The sequence below is a fragment of the Engystomops pustulosus genome, chromosome 3 (assembly GCF_040894005.1).
Source record: "Engystomops pustulosus chromosome 3, aEngPut4.maternal, whole genome shotgun sequence".
NCBI lineage: Eukaryota > Metazoa > Chordata > Amphibia > Anura > Leptodactylidae > Engystomops > Engystomops pustulosus.
This window is the reverse complement of record NC_092413.1, coordinates 185,068,465-185,087,328: the sequence shown is the minus strand read 5'-3', so window position 1 is coordinate 185,087,328 and position 18,864 is coordinate 185,068,465. Positions and strand designations below refer to the sequence as shown.

Genomic DNA, 18,864 nt, shown 5'->3' with positions numbered 1-18,864 from the left:
TCTGGTCAAGCTGCCATTTTAGTCGGAGTACAGACACATTATTTGTGAAGGGAAGCTGCTGGGGCATTGTATTTGAAAAGGGAGGCTGCTGGGGCATTTTATGTGTAAAGGAAGACTGCTGGGGCATTTTCTTTAAAAAAAGAATGGCTGCTGGGGCATTTTATGTGAAAAGGGAGGCTGCTGGAACATGTTATTAGTAAGGGGAGGCCACTGCGGGACATATTATTAGTGAGGGGAGGCAGCTGCTTGACACGTTATTAGTGAGGGTGGCTGCTGCTGGGAAATGTTATTAGTGAAGGGAGGCCGTTGCAGGACATGTTATCAGTGAGGGGAGGCCACTGCTGGATATGTTATAAGTGAGGGGGGCTGCTGCCGGGTCATGTTATTAGTGAAGGGACACCGCTGCTGGACATGTTATCAGTGAAGGGAGGCCACTGCTGGACATGTTATTAGTGAGGGGAGGCTGCTGCTGGACATGATATTAGTGAGAGGAGGCTGCTACTGGACATGTTATTAGTGAGGGGAGGCTGCTACTGGACATGTTATTAGTGAAGACAGGCCGCTGCTGGACATGTTCTTAGTGAGGGGAGGCCACTGCTGGACATGTTATTAGTGAGGGGAGGCCACTGCTGGACATGTAATTAGTAACGAGAGGCCACTGCGGGATATGTTATTAGAGAGTGGAGGCCGCTGCAGGATATGTTATTAGTGAGGGGAGGCTGTGATAGGGTCCCTGGACTTGTTTACCCTGTGGATACAGGCCTGTATGTCGGCCTGAACCCACACACCCACCCCTTGCAAAGGATGGAGATCCTTTTATTATATCAAAATATGATGCAGGGACTTCTCATCAGCAGATGAGAAGTCCTTGCATCATATTTTGATATAATAAAAGGATTTCCATTCTTTGCAAGGTGTGCTTTATGTGTGGAAGGGCTGGCATACAGGCGTTATATATGGACCCTTATATATGTGCAAAACGAGCAGAGGAGGTCAAACATCCCAAACTTATTCCATTTAAAGATTATGGTCGCCACTATGACATATACTGTGAGCTGTGAGGCCTTAAATAGATAGGTGTGTGCCTTTCCTAATCAATTTCAATCAGTTTAATTAAACAGAGCTGGACTCCAAAGAAGGAGTAAAACCATCTCAAGGAAGATCAGAAGTAAATGGACAGGATGTGGGTTAAATATGAGGTCTGAATACTTATGACCATGTGATATTTCAGTTTTTCTTGGTAGCAACATATCTACATTTCAATGAAAGTGAAAAATTTAAAGGACTCTGAACACTTTCTGTACTGAAGGCTTTCTATACTACTATACTACTAATGTACTATTATAGGGGGCAGGCCATTTGAAACACAAACACTTACCTCAAACTTGTCACATGCAAAAAACATGATGTGACTTATGTTCTTTTAGCATTATCTTCTGCTATAGGCTTTAAATCTGCCTTATACTTACTTTTTTAGATGACCCATTACCTTTCCTAAGGTTTCCATGAACTCTCACATAAAAGGGGTTGTACACACCGTCTATTGATGCTTCCTTGAAGAGCTCTATAGCATATATGAGACAAGGATCTTTATGATGTCATGGACCGAGCTGCCAAGGATCTTTATTGTGACGTGTGCAGTGTTCCATTTTATGAAAATTAGCCTCAGTTTTTTCTCTACGAGCAGGCATTTTGAATTTCAATTGGCAAGTTTCTCTGACAAACAGGTGGCACTTGCAGGCACCAAAAAGAAAGACAACTGCCTACTAAGCAAAAAATGTAGCACAAGCCAGTGGTGTAGACATCTCTCTAAATGTGTTTTAATCTTTATTAATCAGTTTCCATAACTCATAACTACTCTGATATCAATGCAGCAGATGTTGACTAAAACTTGAGAAATTGTGGGGGTTTTTTATACAAAGTAATCCCGACTTAAAGGGAACCTGTCACCAGCAGACCCATTTTTTGTACCTTTCATTAGCATCTGCTGTGTGACTAGGCAGTTGCCAATTGGGAGGAGCTGGAAAGGAGCAGTTCCCCCCCACCCTTTGGAAACAGGGGGCGTCACTAAGCCCAGTGATAGGTGTTTTCATATATCTGAAAAGGTCACATGGAGTAGCTGTTTCCCAAGGGTGGGGGGAACTGCTCCTTTCCAGCCACTCCCAATAGGCAACTGCCTAGTCACACAGCACATGCTAATGAAAGGTACAATATAACATATCTTTTTTTCTGTAAAACCAATTTTTAATACAAAAACACTTTGGCAGTGTATGTACTATGCTCTGTGGGGACTGGGAGAGTGCTAAAAATGGGTCTCCTGGTGACAGGTTCCCTTTAACTTCATTAAAATGACTCAATTTAGAGCAAACCAGGATAATGGCACATGGGGTTGGCTAACGACTTGGCCCTTTTTTTTTTGTTTTGCATTTCCATTTTTCACTCCCCACCATCAAAAATCTATAACTTTTTTATTTTTACATGTAAAGAGCTCTGTGATGGCTTGTTTTCTGTGTAAGAAAATAGACTTCAGAGGGACTGTATTTAATATCCCATGCCGTGTACTGGGAATTAGGAAACAAAATCCAAATGCAGTGAAATTGGTGAAAAAACGCATGTGCAACTTTTTTTTTTGTGGGCTTGGATTTTATGGCTTGTATAGGTTTTATGATGTTTTCATACATTTACAAAAAATAAAACTTCCTGTACAAAATTTTTTTTTTAGATTTTGCCATCTTCTGGCGCTAACAACTTTTTCATACTTTGGTTTATAGAGCTGTGGGTGGTGTAATTTTTTGCGTTGAATACATTTTCCATGGTTCTATTTTTAGGACTGTATGACCTTTTGATCACTTTTTATTAAATTTTTTATATTTTTTAAAATGGCAAGAAAGTGCCATTTTTGAGTTTGGGCGCTATTTACCGTTATGGGGTTAAACACAGTGAAAAAACATTATTATATTTTAATAGATCGGGCATTTTGGGACATACCTAATACCTAATGTCTTTATGATTTTTACTGTTTATTTATATTTATATGACTTCTAGGGAAAGGCGTGTGATTTGGATTTTTAGGGTTTTTTAATATTATTTTTTTTCCTTTGTTTATTTTTACTATTTTTCAGACTCCCTAGGGTACTTTAACCCTAGGTTGTCTGATTGATCCTACCATATACTGCCATACTACAGTATGGCTTTTTGAAGCAATCAGCAGCTTTGCCGGCAGCGTGTTATCAATAAGTGTTTGCTGCAATATGCAGCAAAAACCTACTGGCTATAAAGAGGGCTCAGCCTGTGAGCTCTCTCCAAGCACCCGCACCATAATACTACATCACAAGTCGGGAAGGGGTTAAGCATTATATTCTGCTATAGGCTAAATTTGGCTTAGAATACCTTACTTCACATGATTCATTAGCCGTCCTGAGCTTTCCAGGGGCAGCACAAACCATCTTCTAGAAAAAGCTCCAAAGCTTGAATGAGCAATTCAACTGTCATGGCTGCCAGCAGAGCCAGGTCCTTTATGATGTCATGGTCCCAGCTGCCAAGGAGCTTTATTGTGACACCTGCAGTGTTCTGTGTTAGCCTCATATTTCTCTTTGGGTACAGTCATTGTGACCTTGCATGCCCCAAAGAAGACAACTGCCAACCAATCTCTCTGATTGTGTTTTAATCTTTATTAATTCATTTACATAACCCATAACTACTTACCAATGCAGCAGATGTTGATTTAAACTTGTGGAATTGTCTTAAATGTCTATACAAATAATCCTGAATTAACCTAATTAAAACAATGCAATTTAGCGCAAATAAGAACAATGGCACAAGAGGTTGGATGTAGGGAGCTAAGTGCACTTCATGAAGTAGGTCTTACATCCAGGTAGATGCTTCCCAGGATGTAGATCTTTCTTTCCATGTGGCAGTTGAAACACTTACCTAAATCCCATGGTCATTGTGTCACATGTAATTAACATGATGTGACTTTTGTGCATTTGGCATTATGTTCTTTCTGCTATAGGATTTAAATCAGCCATAGTGTATTGAAATCACTGCAATTCCTGGTCTACGGCAAAGAATTGGGATTATTTACCCAGTTATAGCAAGTCCACGGCAAGTGGACATGGAGGGCTGTTAAGGAAGCCGTGCCGGGTTGTAGAGTGGGACGCTTTTTGCCCTGCTCCTGCACACTAGCTATAGCCTACACGCGTTCGATGAACCAGAATACGATAAATCTCCCCCATGTAAAACATACAATTTTATACTTTACATACATATTATAAAGCTAGCATGCTAGCAAAGAGATGGAACTGTAAGGAATAGTGAAGCCGTGTCCAAATTGTGTTGCATGCGCCACAAATGTGTCTCTGACACCTTATAAATCCATGTTCAAGCAGTTTGCACTGAAAAGAATGTGCAAAGTCCAACAGAAAACTGGAGCAAAGGCTTTAATACATCTGGGTAATGGTACTAAAGTGCAGAAAGCACTCCATATGGAGTCGGCGGTCCGGGGAGAAGCAGCCCATGAATACGTGGAACCACTTACAGCGTGGTCCGGCGTTTCTAGTGTGCAGCGCGGCAGTGTTTACGGAGGGTTGCGATAACGCTAGCAGTGTAACACTGCCTTTTATGTGGATGAAAGGTCCTCTTTAAGTGTCGATCAAACTAATTTCCTGGAAAATCTCGTTAATGCTAAATGAACTAATAAGGCATTAACAAGTTAAATTAATAAGTGAAAGCTTTAGATTCTATTATTGAAATGGGTGGCTTCCTACACAAAGCTCATATAACAAAGGCATTTGTATTTAACTGGCTACAACAGTTGTTACCCAAATCTCCCATGTAACCCTATTTCACATTTGTAAGTGCCACATCTTGTAAAAGCTCATATTACCAGAATATAAATAGAACTGAGAAGTTCACATGATGTTCTCTGCCGAGCAGAACTCCATTTCAAATACAAGTAATGCCACTTCAAACAACACTGCAAGAATGCTAATCCTCCAAAATCCCAGCCAGGGAGTAAGCATTCACTATTGTCTTGGTCTTCTTGGTCTAAGTTCACACACAGATTTCTTGCAAAGTTTGTGTTGTGAAATATGAGCCAAAATTTCCAATAAAATTTTTTTAAAAACTTAAGACATATACTGTACTAAAAACAAGTGCATCTGGTGCTATGAAATGCAGATTTTACTTCAGCTTTTATCTATAGCGATTTTTATCCACAGCCAAATTTGTGTCAAATTTAGAACAGATTTTTAGTTTTGACCTACCATCACGGATGTACCTGAGTGGCTGATATCTTGATAACAAGTTTATCTTTTATATATGCAAATTACATGAAGAGGCTACTGGGGTGTAGAGTAGCCACGACGTGGAGAAGAACACCACACCCCTGTAGCCTCTTTGTAGCCCTCCTACCCTATTTTCAGCAGGCAATCACAAGTCTGCGGGAGTTCAAACTCAATGCCGCGGAGCTTCAGCTCTAAAGCCGGGGCTACTGCGCACGCACATACCCATTGGCTTCTCTAACGAGTGCATGCAGCTCCAGCAAGCTGAAGATAGGATAGGAGGGCTACAAAGAGGCTACTGTGGCGTGTAGTTCTGCTCCACGTTGCGGCTACTCGACGGCCTAATAACCTCTTCATGTAATTTGCATATATAAAAAATAAACTTTTTATCAAGATATCGGCCAACTTAAGATTTTGAAATACTGTAAAAGGTATAGGATTTGTTCCTAGTAAAGGAACCTGCCATCGGATATACCTTATTAGGTGTATCCGTGATGGTAGGTTTCCTTTAAAGAGGTTATACCAAGCTATAATGTTATCCGATCCGCTGTGTACAGGTTAGGGCAGTGATGGCAAATCTTTTAGAGACCGGGTGCCAAAACTACAACCAAAACACACTTATTTATTGCAAAGTGCCAGCACGGCAATTTAAGTAGTATTTTATTGCTACCTGTTCTACCACAACTTTCAATTATATCAGCTTTTTGTGGTCAACAAAACAGTTGAAAGAAGAAAGGCAAATTTGGACTAATGTTGTAGCATCTTTCCACGGTTCCCCTGTAGTGGAAGAAACATGTAGCCTACAGAAGCTCTAAAGATAATCCTCCCCTTTCTACATGTTCTACGGTGTTGAAAGTGTTGCTTTAAAATAGTAGCATTTCTTGAGTCGCCTGGGACTTCAGGATGATTCTTTGAGTTCTATGTTGAGTGCTATGTTGATGGCTTGGGTTCCCAAAAAAAGGGCTCCGAGTGCCACCTTTGGCACCCGTGCCATAGGTTCGCCACCACTGGGTTAGGGGATAGCAATCTGATTGGTGGGAGTCCAAAGGCTGGGACTAATTTATGGACAGTGCATGTTGCTGCTAAATTCATAATAAGTTAATGTCAGAAATTTCTGAGCATAGCACTCGTCTCATGTGTCCGTTTCAGTTCTGGAAATAGCGGAGTACTGTGTCTGGTAACTTCTGGAACCCCCATAAACAGTGAATGGAGCATCAAGCACCTCATTAGCTTGAAAGGGACCAATGTAATCGGTGGGGATCCCATCAGTCAGATCCCCATTGATCCGAATGTTTACAATATAAGGCTACATTCACACGATGTATGCCCGCCGTACCGTAGTACGGCGGGCATACATCGGCGCCGCGGAGAGGAGCAGGGGATGAGCGCAGCTCACCCCCGCCCCTCTCCAAAGGAAGAAACAGCGCACGGCGCCGTATCACGGGAAGAGATAGGACATGTCCTATCTTTTCCCGGGCTACGGAGCAGTACGGTGCCGCACGTGTGCTGCACCGTACCGCTCCCGTACAGGGCCGTGAGCACATAGAAGTGTATGGGGGACGTATATCGGCCGTATATACGTCGGCCGTATATACGTCCCCCATACATGTGTGTGAATGTAGGCCAACTTGGTAAGACTCGTTTAGGCACTGGAACACGCTGGGCTGATTGCATGTGGGATGGTCACATAATACTAGCAGGTAGTAGATGGTATTTTTACAAATCCATATTATCAACAATAATGTGAATATGGATGAGACATTATCACAGCAGTGGGAAGAAGACATCAACCAGTCTACATCTCTTGACCATCCATGTTTTATAATGCCTATGCAGTGCTATTTCAGTGACCTCAATGACCGTGAGATCTCATCTGGTGCCAAGGATGTGACATCTGTCAGTACAGGAGGTCATTCTTAGTTCAAGTCATTACAGATTCGCATTGCACAATAGCATGCATTACTGACTTGTAGAGCAAGTGAGGATAGATATTATAGATAGATAGAGAAATATAAGGTAACTTACTCCTGAAGCCTTCTAAGCTTTTCCACTGTATTGTTTGACTAGTAAAAATAAAATATTGGGTCTAAAATAGTGCAATAAAAAAGTAAATAGTTGTCTACAGCAGTTGTTTATTGCTAAAATGTATAGAGCAGGTGATAATAGTAAATGTTGTAATATACTTAGAGAAAGCAGCTTCTTTGTGCCATTTTCGGCTCCTTCTTTCTCCTGTAGTGAGCAGTGTATCTGATGGCCTGAACACAGCATACAGATGTGTAAGGGAGACATACCTGGATCATATTTACCTTGATTTGGCTTTCTGTAGAGATAATACCATCCAGGACCTGTCCATAAAGAGTTTAAGGAAACCTACCATCACGGATCTACCTAATATGGTAGTTGGAAAAGATGGGCACAGGAACAGATTTATTTAATAAAGTAAATTACAACGTTTTTTATTACAGTATATTCTAAACTATTCATTTATAAAATTTTGTTAAAAGTCAAACTATTGTACCGTCAATAGCTGCAAAATGTAATTTGTGTTTTTCTCACACAAGTGCACAGAAAGTTATGGAGGCAGAAGCCACGGGCTGTCAGTAAAGTGCATTTTCAAGAAGAAAACTTTTATCGTAGTGCAAACACAAGGAATTTTACAAATCTATGCAGAAATTGTCCATGATCAGATTTCAGCACAGCAAACAGTGAGCCATTGGGGCACATTTACTAAGGCCTATGCGCCAGTTTTCTGTTGGACTTTGCAGGTTCTTTCTAGTGCTAACTGCGTTCACCGGTATTTAAGAAGTGTCAGCTCCACATTTGTGTGGCACGCGACCCTTTTGTGTCACTAATCTTTGTGACACAAATTTCTGCACTGAAGAGAGCGTTCCGATGCTCAGTCAGCATTTAACATGCAAAGTCCGACAGAATTGTGTTGCATGTCCCATGTTAAAGGTGCACCAAAAAAGTGGTGCCCTCTGTCAGAGCAGTGCAGAGGGTCCAGATTCATGAAGAACAGGCTCCACAAATCAGGAATCTGGCGCCCCCTGCACACTACACAGGCAAACTGCACCTAGTGCACACTACACTAGTCTTAGTAAATGTGCCCCAGTATGTTCTCCTAATGGTCAGTGACCTGTTTATAAGTATATTGATGCAGCACGTGAGGGAGGCAGTACTCTTCGAATAGGACCACGTACCAAATTTAGCCAGAGGGGCTTTCAATTAAATGCAAATACAACTATATGTTACGTCAATTCTACAGTTTTTCTGAACTGAAACTATGTAACCATACTACTATAAACTGTGTATTTTTACTGTCTCTTAGATTCAATACTTGGTTCTTTTCTAAAGATGTCCCTGTGTGAACTTGCTTGTAAGATGGAAAGTTGTGAATAGAAGTGTATAAACTAGCAGAAGACCAGTGATCCTTGCTTGTATCACAGCTGTGTTTTCCGACTGAGCCTGGCAAAATGACAGAAGCATGGATAGTGAGGGATTTCTCTGTTCTTGTCCCATCATGGATCTTTGCTCCCGCCAGAATTCCTTACGCTGACACATAAAGAGCCGTGTCCATGGAAAGTGCCTAATTTTAAACCAAAACTGAAAAACCAATGTTTCTGCCCAAATACTTCATCCCTTGACATTTTGAACTCCCTTCTCTATTTAAAAAAACAATGGGGAAATAAGACAGATCACAAGATAGTGGAGTCATTATAAGGACATGAATAAATAATTGGAAAAATATACAAAACAAAAGGAATGAAGCACAGTATAAATAATAATAACCAGCTTGTCACTATGAAAATGTGTCGGTTTAGACTGAAGCATATGTTTCCACCATCCAATAACCAAGTCTATCATGACCTCTCCATCTCAGTCTATGGGATCACTATAACCCTGAGGCCCACTGTCTTGGGGTTGTGTTGGACTCTGACCTCTCCTTTGCAACGTATATTTAATCTCCTGCTCATTCTTGCCACATACATCTCAGAAACATCTCTACAATCCGCCCATTTCCACCATTGAAACCTCTAAAATGCTAATTCTTGCTCTCATTCACTGTCGTCTAGTCTACTGTAAATCACTACTAATCGGTCTTCCACTTTCTTAAACTTTCTTCTCTCCAATCTACTCTTCATGCAGCAGCCAGGCTCGTCTTTCAGACCAAACACTACACGGATGCCTCCAGTCTATGCCAGTCACTGCACTGGTTGCCTGTCACCTTCTGAATACAGTTTAAAATAATCACCCTCATCCACCCCCCTACCACTCATCTCTCATCTCAGTCTATCACCCAACCCTTGCTCTTTGATCTGCCAGTGATATTAGATTAATCTCGACCTTAATTCGGACCTCTCACGTCTCCAAGACTTCTCCCAAGCTGCAACAATTCTCTGGAATGCCCTGCCACAACTAATCCTCAATATCCAAAGTTTCATACATGCTCTTATAACACTCCCTAACTGCATGAAATTTCAACTCCCTTTGCTAACCCATTCTGTGTCCTCCTCCCATCTGTTTATCCAGTAAACACCAGATACCAAGCTCCAGGTTTCTCTGCAGTCCCATTGACCATGAGCTTTGTATATAAGATGGCGGCTTATGGCTGGTTCAAGCATATTTATTATATTTTATGTTCTATTCCCTTGTGAAGTGTGGCTGGACCATTATACAACTCTTAGTTATACCTCTTGTGTCACCCCTCATCCTCATAGACTGTAAGCTCTTGTGTCCCCCTCATCCTCATAGACTGTAAGCTCTTGTGTCCCCCTCATCCTCATAGACTGTAAGCTCTTGTGTCACCCCTCATCCTCATAGACTGTAAGCTCTTGTGTCACCCTCTCATCCTCATAGACTGTAAGATCCTGTGAGCAGGGCCCTCATTATTATTGTTCCAATACTGTTTGTACAGTTTTCTTTTTTATTTATATATGTCCCCAATGAGTTGATAGGACACTTTGTATGATCTGCTGTACACTATGTGCAATCTGCTCAGCTCCCCCTGCTCTATAACATGCTCATGCTGCCTACAGGTAGTACACTATTTAAATCTGCTCAACTCTTCCTGCCTTACAATGTCCTTCCTGCAGATTACACAACATTTTCATGGTAAAAGGTAAGTATAATGATCACCTGACAGCATTCGGCAGCAAGTGACCTCTAGTGATAACTATGCAAAATAACAGGCACAAAGTTATAAGTACTTGGCTGAGATAAAAGAATAAAAAAAAGGTTTCACTTTTTACTGTTGTTTTGCCATTAACTCCTCACTCTCCACATCTCCACTACTGTGTTTGGAATTGTTGTGCAGGTAAAATAAAAGAACATTCTACAATTACAAAAATGTAACTAAGGCAACATTCACACTGCCGTATGGGGAACATATATACGGCCTATGTACGTCCCCCACAGACGGCAATGGGCGTACGGCGCCCTACGGGAGCGGTACAGTGCAGCACAAGTGCTGCTCCATACCCCGTGAAAAGATAGGACATGTCCTATCTTTTCTCGGCTTACAGCACCGTGCACCATATTCCTCTATGGAGAGGAAGAGGGGGTGAGCAGCGCTTACCCCCTCCTCTTCTCCCCGGCACCGCCGTGTGCCCGCCGTACTACGGTACGGCGGGCAACGGCAGTGTGAATGTAGCCTTAATGTAGCAATTGGTAACTATTGCTTATGGTTTTGTTTTCTTGTGGTCACCATTTTGGCCTGAGCCATAATATTTATTGTCACTAACTAATTTACAGGGAATAATCTTCTCCTCACTACTTGTCAGTCAGAAAAATTATCTGCGTTTCTGAAAGGGTTTAAGGGTAATCTACTTTTCTGTGTCATAGCTGGGTGGAGATTGGCTTAAAGGGGTTGTTTGGGATGAGATTTTTTTTATATATGAATTGCTGAAGGTCTATACTCACCTCTCTCTGGCACTCCAATCCAGTGCGTGCCACCTGTCACTGCTGTCCTCTGTATGTATACAGTGTATATGTCTAACAGCACACCCTTTATACAGTGGCTATGGTCAAGGTCAATTCTAACGTTTTTGCTACCTCAGGCGAAAATTGAAATGCTGTCAATGTGACATAACCATGGCGCCTCTGTATACAAACAGATAACGTCAGTGAGGGGCGGTCCCACACGTGCCAGAGAGATATAAGTATAGAGTCTTTGTTAACTTTAGATCCCCTGGGGTCCATATAAAAAAAAAATCACCATCTACCAACCCCTAAGGGTGCAGTTTAGACAAGGATATTGGTCCTACTACAGACAGTGGAAGCTCCTGCTCCAGCCAGGAACAGAAACTGCTCTTCCCAATGAGAGAAACATAGGTGGTGCCATACTTAGGACTTCCATGCCACCTTAGAGACATATACTGCAAGATCTCCTGCAGATCCACACATTGCATGGACAATCATATTGCCAATGCTGCTGCAATATTAGTGATGGAACATATAAAGCCTTGTATTAGACACTATACTGAAACTATAACAACCTTTATAATAAACATATCTCCTGCCGCATTATGTATCTGAATGTGTCAGGACCTTTGAACCGATATTAGGCAAATGAGAGCCTGGAGGTCATGTCGTTTTCTCCATCACACATCTCTAGAAGAAAGAACGTCTAGGACACAGAGCAGGATTGCACAATAACTGAACAGATAATTATAGATTTGATTATTTTAGCAGAACAACCGGTCCGTCTGCTTATCTCTAACACCAGGTAACGTCACCCGGGCTTCCCTATAAACTTATATTGTTTCTCCAACTACCTAAACATAGAATCAGGTGATCTCATTGTTACAGATGGAGTATGTCACTAGTTTTCTTTTATTATAGTTTTTAAATGTCTATTGTAAATGCCAATACTCTACATACAACGACTTAGAGGCAGTAGTGGATTATACTATAGGCCAGTGATGGCGAACCTTTTAGCGACGGAGTGCCCAAACTGCAACCCCAAACCCCCTCATTTATCGGGAGGTGCCCACCAAAAATGAAAGTAGTAATTTATTGATCCATGTTCTTCAACAACGTTCAATCATACTGGCCTCCTTAGGACACCAACACAGTAGAAAGGAGGGAAAATTTGCATAATAGTAGCTTCTTTCCAGTGTCCCCGTGTACACAGAGAATCATGGAGCCAGTAGCAGTTCCTCCAAAGATAATTCGTGCCCTGTCTACACATTCTCCCTCTTCCTACAGTCCCAAGTAGCCAAGTATTACTGAAAGCAGCATCTTTTAAGTTGCTAGGGACTGCAGGAACATTCTTTGAGTCCTGTCTGGTATGCTGGGGAGATGGCCCAGGTGCCCACAGAAAGAGCTTGGAGTACCGCCTCTGGCACCCGTGCCATAGGTTCGCCACCACTGCTATAGGCGGTTTGGGCGGTAGCCCTGGACCCAAGCCTTCTAAGGTGCCCATGACCACCCATAGCACCCACCAAAATTTATACTAAGAAGGGCCTTCACCCATGAAATCCTCATACATCTGTTCCTGCTCTCAATACACATGAACACAAGAGCCATTTCAGTACCATTGAAGGTCCTGAAACCACAGATTAATATCAGGCAGAAGGGACACGTCCTCCATTCCCAAGAAGCTATATTCTAGTACCACATTTACATAAGAGACATTTCAGGACCTTTGAAGGTCCTGCAAAGGTCCTAAAACTGTGGATTGAAAGCAGACAGATGGGAAGCATCCTCCTTTCCCGAGAAGCTGATTCTAGTACCACATGTAAGAAGTGATTCCAGACTTACTGTTCTTTTGTTTTAAAGGGATGTGTCATCTATAGATTTTTTTAACTGATTAAAACCTTTTTTCATTTTATGAATGCTTGATCCTTTAATAGAGGAATTACCTTTCACTGTTTAACCTGTGATTGATGAAAATTAGTACAGATGAACAGAGCAGCCTGCACATGTGCCACTGACTGCTCCGGTCATCTCGGCATGCGATGGGGGTACATTGGGCCCCCGTTCTCGTGATCCGTGGGGGGTCATTTCACTGAGGCCCCCACGATCAGCAAGTTAGGCCCTATCTTTTGAATAAACCCTATTTTGCTCTGATGGGACAACTCCTTTAAACCTCCATACACATCTCATCCAATGTTTTGACTGACCATAAGGATGGGCCATCCCTGACTTCATCCATCTCAAAATAGGTTTTAAAAATAGATTTTTACGTACACATTTTACATACACAATACATTTTAGCATAGAAAACATAGTATTGTGGTCCATTCTATCTCAATACTATTTAATATACAAGCTTGGAGCAAAGGAATTGCATAACATATTCATTTATACTCTACGTTACGCAATCCAGCCCCTAGTAACACTAGCAGCAATATGTGTTTTTTTCCTGGAACAAAAGCACAGAAAGCTGAACTATTATTTCCAGGAAATATTTGATTTGGGGATTTGCATAAAAGGGTACCATAGGAAAAAGAACTAATACCATCAGCAGCGAATGTCTCTGATAAAGGAACATGCAAGGTGCCACAAAACATCTGATATTTTTAAAGCTCTTTGTAGCCAGTGTCAATAGCCACCAAATACTACACATCCTTGACATAAAAAGAACAGAAATGATTATATTTTTGCTAATTTATTAAGTGTGAAAATCTGAAATATCACCTGGTCTTAAGTATTCAGAGCCTTTGCTGTGAAACTCACATGCTGTCCATTTCCTTCTGATCCACCGCAAGGAGTTCTACTCCTTTCTTGGAGTCCAACTGATTGGTCTTGATTAGGAAAGGCACACACCTGTCTATATAAGACCTCACAGCTCACAGAGCATGTCAGAGCACATGACAATCATGAAGTCTAAGGAGCTACCTAAGGAGCTCAGATGCGGAATTTTGGCACGGCACAGATCTGGCCAAGGTTACAACAGAATTTCTCCAGCCCACAACTCTTCCTCCACCTGGCTGTCCAAGCTAAGCAATTGTGGGAGAAGAGCCTTGGTGAAGGAGGTAAAGAAGAACTCCAAGATCACGGTGGCTGAGCTCCAGAGATGCAGTAGGGAGATGGGAGAAAGTTCCACAAAGTCACTATCACTGCAGCCTCCACCAGTCGGGGCTTTATGGCAGAGTGTGCTGAAAGAAGCTTCGCCTCAGTGCAAGACATATGAAAGCTGCATACAGTTGAAAACACATGAAGGACTCCCAGACTATGAGAAATAAGATTCTCTGGGGTGATGAGATGAAGATTGAGTGTTTTGGTGTTAATTCTAAGCGGTATGTGTGGAGAAAACCAGGCACCGCTCATCACCTGCCAAAAACAATCCCAACAGTGACACATGGTGGTGGCTTCATCCTATGGGATGGTGGTTAAGCTGCAGGGACCTAAACCCAATTGAGCATCTCCGAAGAGACTGGAAAGTGGTTTCCACCAACTAACACCATCCAACCTCAGGAAACTGGAGAGGATCTGCAAGAATGGCAGAGGATCCCCAAATCTAGGTGTGAAAAACTTCATTCCCAAGAAGACTCCTGGCTGCAACGCTGCTTCTACCCAATACTGAGCAAAGGGGCTTATCAAATACAGCTGAATTCCAATGAAGGAGTAGAATCATCTCAAGGAGGATCAGAAGGAAATGGACAGCATGTGAGTTAAATACTAGTGTCACAGCAAAGGGTCTGAATACTTATGACCATGTGATATTCCAGTTTTTCTTGTTTAATACATTAGCAAAAGCAGAGTGTGTAATGAACATAAAAAAATAACTTTTTTAGTATTACCAATTTGCTGCAATGAAACAAAGAGTGAAATTTTTAAGGGGATCTGAATACTTTCCGTACTCACTGTACATTTGACGGCAAGACAAGGTGATCGGCTGTAAGGTGCCTGCAATGAAAGTTTACAGGAAAATATGCAAATAAGTTTGCCAGGTTGTATAAGAAAAACCATGCCTCTTTTAGCTACCTTCTAAAGCAGCTCCACTGACATCAAGCATGACCTTCTGGAAGCCCAATGACATGATGCAGGTGTAAAACCAAACCAGTAAGGAAAAGATTCACAACTGTAGACAGTGCTGTTTCAGTCTGTTGGATCTCCACAGTACACCTTAGGGAACTGGTTTGGCTTCTGAGAGGCTTTTGACTCGGGTCAGGAAGTAAGAATTCACCTTATGGAGACTTTGCCAGATAAGGCCACCTTGCAGGCGTGTGGAGACACTTATAGCCATTGAGGCTCCACGAGGGCTTCATGTAAAATGGGAATAGTGCCAGGAAATATTATATACCCCTCACAACACAACTGACTATACTCTACCTCACATTTAAAACATCCCTTCATTGTATATAAATGTTCTAGTGGAATTATAGCATGTACAGCAACCCCTCAAATATATTTAAAGGCCTCAATATATAATTAAATTCCCATATACAGACCCTCTCCTTCTTAAACAAAATTTGCCACATATACAGCCCTACCAGCTTATTCTGTACCATATAAACAGCCGCCCCTAGTTTAATTAAAACCCAACCCCTGTATACAGTATTCACTAGTTTAATTATAAACAGTCTCCCATTTAGTTCACCACCCTAGTTGTCATCATACCGTGCCTGTGTCGTTGTATAGTATGGAGCAAAGCAGACTTCTTTTGATTGATTTACTAAAGGGCGCCCAAATCGCCCACCATAGAATTGGAAATTTTGCCGCCCCCTAAAGGGCTCTGCATTCTGCCGCCTGAAGCAAGATTTTCGTCTCACCTCATGGCAGATGCGGCCCTGGGTTTAAATACTATAATATTTGCAATAATAAGAATTGTTGGCATATATGAAACTACTGTTATGGGATTTTCACCATTTCATGAAAGATAAATATATCAGCAATATAACTCCAAAAATGCTTTTGGCTTCCCAGCAGAGATAATTGGCCACTATAGACTATAGCACTTTATGGACGGTGTCATTTACCAGTCTGAATCTGTCCTGTGTTGTGAAGGCCAGCTCAGGGACCTCCACACATTCTGCAGGTTATTATCAGCTAAAAGGAGACAATGTAGTTATAGTATTATCTCAGCTATTTACATCTAAACTGTGACACGCAGCATTATGCAGCCATTTACTACAGCTTTTAACTCTTTTAGCACCTGCATATCTTAAAACTTTAGAACAATACATTTTTTTCATTGTCACATTCTAGGACCCAATTTTTTTTTCCATTAAAGGACATCTACCATCGCATTTAGCAATGCTTGTTACCTTAGCGGTTAAGGGCCAGGGTTTCTCTCATCTTCATTCATGTCCGCTACACCAAAAAAAGTCCTTTATAAAATATGCTAATGAACTGGAGGCGCTCAGGGCTACGACAGTGGAGCACTTCCTGGCTCTGCACGATGATAAAATATGCACGCCCCTTCATATATTTCAATGTATCCATATTCTTTAACCAGTAATAACTGACTACACCTACTGAAATGTGGTATTTATGACCCAAATCCAGATGCTAAAATAAGCTTAACACCAAAAAAATTACATACATTTGTCCATTCTATCTTACAAAATAATGTTTTACACTTTCTTAGCATGCTATATGTAACATGAAAATGGTAGTACATAAGTTTCCATTTCTAGGAATTCAACAAATGGGCCCAGATATGTGAAACTTGGTGCAATCTGCCTTAATGCAGTTTCCTCACTTATCTGCACTTTGCGGCACATTATATCAGGCAGTTTGTTCTTAAGTTGAATTTGTATGTAAGTCGAAACTGTATATTTTATAATTGTAGATCTAGTCTAAAATTTTTTTTGCCCCAGTGACAATTGGAGTTTCCAAATTTTTTGCTGTAATGGAACCAAGGATTATCAATAAAGCTTCATTACAGACACCTTACAGCTGATCATTACAGTATGGGACTATAGTAACGTCCAGAGAGCTTCACCAGAGGTCACAGTGGGCAGAGGGGCCCTTCTGTAACTAGGAGTCATCTGTAAGTCGAGTGTCCTTAAGTAGGGGACCGCCTGTATATTAATGTCACTTGCTCTTAGTTGATCCGGTCAGCTTTCAAGATGTGACACAGTTTCACCTTTGTTTCTTGGTGATCTTTGCTGTTACGACGCATTTTTTGGTGGCAAAAAATGCGTCCAATAAACTAGGAACACACACTACCACAACCCTCTAGGTGCACAGTTTACAAAGTGTCAGGCAAAATTATTGCGCAAACACATAATAAATACCTCCAAAGACACTTTTTTATTTGGGCTAACTTAGACAAAAAACTGGCGCATACACAATAATATATGTGGGCTATGGAGTATAAGGCCCCTTTCCCACTTGCGTTTTTCATGTGTGTGTTCTGCGCATGCTTTTGATGCACAGAACTTGCATTGCACTATAATCAATGGGTTTTTTCAGACTTGCATTTTCTTTCACGAACACAAGCATGTTTTTTAACGCACGCTTAAATCTCTACTTGCTGTAGCATGCTCTACTTTTGCAAGTCACGCATGTGAAAAACGCACCATACAAGTCTATGGAGATGCATCAAAAATGCATTGCACTTTGCATTGCATGTTTTTTACTGATCAATTGCCAGTGGAAATGCCACATTGTGCGTGTAAAAGATAGACCACAGTCCTGAGTCCTTTTCACGCGCGTTATCTGCACATGAAAAACGCATTGAAAATGCATTGGAAAAAATGTGTGTGAAAAACTGAGACACTGAACAAACTCTGACTGAAAGCAGATTGAACTCTGATGAAAAATGTCAATTTTTCACTGACCAAACCCTGATCGCACCCTGATTGTAACAGTGGTCCAATGCTCCAGTTACTTTGCTCCAGGACTTAGTTCTTGAGACTAGGAGGAGTCCCTGTGGCCAGACATTGATACTCTATTTTTTTAGGACTTTAGTATTTAATGTGCAAAATACTTGATGGGGCTCATTTTTCTCAGAAATAGAAAAAATACCATTGTTACCTCTTTTGCTACTTCTTAGGGTTCCTGCAATGGATAGTATTCTCCAATGCTTTAGTTCTGCTGTTACCTCAGAAGAAATGGCATAATACTGCAACACTTCTGATCTGACTAGGCCGAAAGCGGCAGAGACCAAGATCTCACGCAAGAAACCATGGCGTAAGGATGTTTTCTTTTATTTACTATACCTTCCATAGTCTTTTTTTCTACCTACCTACTGTCGTTGTGGATCTAGTGAGGGTAGTAATGAATCATATCGAGTGGGCTTCCCCTCCCTACAATATTTCTGGACCACAGTCCTCCCTATGATTCACAGTATTACAGGACCCATAACTCTCCGGAAGCACCCTTACTCTTCATGTTTGAGGTCCCAGTGTCCACATATAAGAATTAATTGTTGTAACAATTCTCTCCCCCTCCCTTGAGGAAAGGTTTGCAGAATTTGCCTCCACTCAACACATCAAGGAGCTTAAAGTGGTGGACAACACCCGTTACCTGTTTACCTCCTGGATAAAGTTCCAAACCTTCCAACAATACTTTACAGTACAGCTCCCGGCTCTGGATCATCCTCTCCGGGGGCCTGCCTCCCACCTCTTTCCCCCTTTGGTATTTCTCTCTGTCTTGTGTTGGTCAACTTTAAGATGAAGCCACACGC

General features: G+C 41.5%; 1 protein-coding gene across 3 annotated transcripts in view; it reads left to right on the top strand.

The window, feature by feature from the left end:
- The window catches only part of KLHL24 (kelch like family member 24), a 59,394-nt gene that overhangs the window by 1,072 nt on the left and 39,458 nt on the right, over window positions 1-18,864 (top strand). The window lies entirely within an intron of this gene.